A 3,918-nucleotide genomic window follows, 5' to 3' on the forward strand; every position below is an offset into this window, starting at 1 on the left:
TGGGGCGCGGGCGAATCGGAGGGAAGGAGGCCCCGCGCCCACCAAAGCAGGTCCGGGTTCCCATATCCAGCGCAGGTGCAAGGTCTTTTGTTCGCCCAGCTGCATACGTACCTGTTCTGTACATTATTTGCTTCATTTTGTTTTATTAAATGGCACTCGGGCACGCATTGCGGAAGAAGATGAAAACATCAACCATAATCGTTTCCCTCCTCCCGGACCCCAATAAATAATTCACTTTTAGAGATGTTTATTTGTTTTTTGACAATGTCATAAAAATAAACGACGGATATCATGGAAATGGTGATGACAAAAAAATACTAAACTTTCTATTTCCTTTTCCTCCCGCGCTGAGTGCGAAGTCGCGACTCGTGACCAGGCGATGTAGTTCCATCGCGAAGAGCGTGGCGATAACCAAAAAATCGTGTCGCAGCCATCTACACCGCAGCAGCGCGTCAGCTATCCGCCGAGTAATGACAATCTAGTTTCTAGTAACACCCCCTCCCCCCCTCCTTCCCCTCCCGGAGGATCGGTTACGAGGCTGACGCTGCTGCTTGTCTTTCGTTACGTTACGCTCTCGGCCTCGCGCCGTGCGTTCAGCTCCCCTAACGCCGCCGCCGCGGCTAAGTGCAAGTGCAAATGAGCGAGCATCGTTACGCGTTATGGCCTGTGGTCTCGATGCATCTGGTCACTAATCACACTGTGAAAAGTAGTTTGTTCGTACATGTACCCTGATATATTTTGCAATTTACCAATCAAAAAATTGTGTCGTAGGCAACTTCCAACTATCCTGTTCGTCATTCTATTACAAGTCAATAAGGAGTGCTTGTAAATTTCAAGTACACTTTAAATGACCAAGGACATTTTTTGTAACTACCTGAGGACGTTTTTAAACATAAGCTACAATTTTGTGGGTCGTTAGTAACTACTTGCAACTAACAACACACAATCGGCAGTCAAATTTGTTCCTAGCTTAGTTATGTTTAAAATCGTCCATAGGCAGTTACAAAACTGGCCATGGTCATGTAGTGTGTAATTTTGAATTGTATAGTTGTACGACATGTTTCCATGGAAAATTGTCCTGTACCTGGTAAGACGCAGTTTTTCACAGTGCACGTAACGAGGTGAATCAAATGCGCGACGTCCTCGCTGAGATGACGGTCTCGTTCAGAATGATGAGCAGTTGCAGCTTAGATTCGGAACAAAAGAAAAAGAAACGCAACTAGGAAAAAGGAGTGGTAATGGTGGCATATCGTGAGCTAGGCAACTCAACTGCGTTACTTTTTCCGGTAGGCCCGGGAGAGGGTGGGGCGGGGGGGGGGGGGTCAGTCGGCCTCGATCGTGCCGTGTTTCCAGGGATTACCATGAAAACGCTTCGCGTGATGGGGCATATGTGGTGGTCATGCGATCATGAGAAGGGAAGGGACCGACTCCTTTGTTCCAATCGCGAGTGTGAGTGAGCGGTCGGACCGCTGAGCTAAGCGCCCCCCCCCCCCTCCCCTTTCCCCGGCAAGGCCGACGGAGAGCGTTACACTGTTACGCCACTGTCACACATATTCCAGGCCCTTTACCGGAGGCATCTCTTCAGTGTGAGACGCCCCAACTCCTTGTCAAAAATATGTTTTGGAAAAACTGCAATTCACGGGTCTAAATACAATCCTGTCATTTTTAAATTATTTTTCTTGAGGGGAGGGGGGATTTGGAGGGAGAGGTGAGGGAGAGGTGATGGTTTGCTAGTAATTTTGTTCTATTGCCGGTCCATACAGTAAATAATATTTTGAACGATGTATGCATTAACTCTTTGCATTTGCAGGGTGCTGTTCGATCATCCCACTACCGCCAGCGCGCCAAGCAGACAACCGGTCCTCCCGGCGGGAGGAGCGGGGGTGCACGTGTAGAGTGTGCGAAGTGATGCAGGACCCGCCGGCGCTGTCGGAGTTCACTGTCACGGCTAATTACAATAGCCATCATCAGGACCATGATTTATTGCTCCCAGTTAGCACCATTATTACAGTCGTCGTGTACACGTGATTATGGCAATTATCGAGCGGGGGATTCAGTGAAAGTTGTCAAACGCATGTTGAGCGCGTGCTGGACGACGGATAGAACGCGCACTCCAAACCACAGGGAAACAAAATCCCCCAAAGGGGTCAGATATTTGTAAAAATTCCGTCAATTGGCAAATCTCTATACCTTTCTCGTTGGACTTCACATCCCAAACGTGAGAAATGAGAAATGTTAGTGCCTTGGAGGGGCGCGAGTATCACCGTGTGCCCCTACAGAGGCACTCAAACAATAGGGTACTCCGCTAGAGCGCGGAGCGGAAGTAAGAAGAACAAAAACGGAAGGCGGAAAGGCGCCCGGGCGGCGGCGCGCTGCTGGGCGGAGAGGGGGAGCGCGCTAGCCAGCCGCTCGGGGCTCCGCTCGGCGGCGCAGCCGAGCGGAGCCGAGTCGCCCCCACTCCTCCCGGCTCGGGCCGCTCGGGTGGCGGGGGGCGTCGCGTTCGCTGCGCTCGTAGTTTCGGAGGATTGAGGAGCGGACTTGAGGCAGGCCGGAGGTTTTAACCTTTCACGACGATTTTCGAACGGTGTCTGCCTGTTGTGTATGAAAAAAGTAATAAAGCGTTTAAATATTAATGGATGAGTATTTTCAAAATCCAGTTTTAGTTAAATCTTTATAATGTTTTAACAGTTTAGCGGTTATGTCGGCAAGAGAGTGCAAGTGCTTTCACTTATTTTTCACACCGAAATAGTCATAGTTTCTCGCGTTGTCAACTGTGAATGACTGGAGGGAAGTTAAAATTATATCTTCTAGTGACACTCTGTTGAAAATGTCTTCCAAAAATTTCTTCACTTTTTAGAAATGATGACAGTGAATATGGGGACACCTAACCCCACTGATTCACAAACCTTTAAGAAAAATATTACTGGCATTGTCATTTCTCATTGCCAGCTCCACACATTCACTCTGTGTTATATGAAAATATTAATTTGTGCTAAAATCAAGATGTTCTTGAAATCATGTCTTTCACGCAGTAACATTTGCTAATCAAAAATACCCCAGTGTCATATGCGCTCAAAGTATTACTTGTTTTTTTAGCTTTCCACTTTGGTCACTTTTTGTGTTGTGCTGAAGGATCTTAATTCAAGTTTGTCGGCTCTCACATTTACCTTAGAATGGTGAGTTCAATCGCAAACTGGTTCTCATTTCATCTCAATTCTTTTAATACATAAAGACTGTCTGTCTGTTTAGACTGGAAGTAAGAAAAGACCACTTCAAAGAAGCCCTTCCAGCAGACTTCGGAAAAAAGTTGAAAGTCAACTTATTTCAAACCACAGCCCGAGAAGCCCTTATGAGAAGAAGTTCAAGAAAGCTGTCATTTTCTCACCTCAAAAGAGAAAATTTCCGAAGCTGTTTGGAGCGGTAGATAGAGCTGGGTATGATTCTGTTCTGGCTAAGGCAAGTAATTTAAAGGCTAGTTATCTTTTGTAATTCTACGAAACCCATGGGGACGACCTCCCTTATGCTCTTCATTTCTTATTTAATACATGAATTATGTTTGCAGCCTCTTCAGGACAAAGAGAACCTTTCGAAAGGTGCTCAGATATCTGAAGTAGTCACTTTCAATTGCAGACGAAAATCAACAAAATCATCTCAGGATGCAGTAAGTTTTCTAATGCATGTTGTTATTAAAGTTACCCTCTGATGTATTAATATATACACAACCACATAGCTTTATCCTGGGTGAATAGTGTTGTTATAGGCTACTTGAATGTCATTTCTTTCTACATAGGAGTGTAATGAAAGTGAATACTCAGATATCAGTACTGTTACTGCAGAAGTCTCACCTTTGAGACTTAATTTAAAACGTGCCACTGAGTGTTGTAGCCAGAGCACAACTGTTACTGCAGAAGTCTCACC

At 46.0% G+C, this 3,918-nt stretch overlaps 1 protein-coding gene across 2 annotated transcripts in view; it reads right to left on the minus strand.

Moving 5' to 3' along the window:
• LOC113209345 (uncharacterized) overlaps window positions 1-3,918 on the minus strand; it is a 31,195-nt gene that overhangs the window by 12,122 nt on the left and 15,155 nt on the right. Inside the window, exon 1 of one of the 2 annotated variants that reach the window (XM_052265475.1) lies at window positions 1,085-1,186. The exons of the other annotated variant lie outside the window; for it this stretch is intronic. The gene's annotated coding sequence lies outside the window, so the exon portion shown is untranslated. Of the gene's footprint in view, window positions 1-1,084; window positions 1,187-3,918 lie in introns of those variants that run through there. 2 annotated transcript variants of the gene reach the window in all.

Source organism: Frankliniella occidentalis, unplaced genomic scaffold, assembly GCF_000697945.3.
Source record: "Frankliniella occidentalis isolate FOCC.00 unplaced genomic scaffold, Focc_3.1 Scaffold27, whole genome shotgun sequence".
Taxonomy (NCBI): Eukaryota; Metazoa; Arthropoda; class Insecta; order Thysanoptera; family Thripidae; genus Frankliniella; species Frankliniella occidentalis.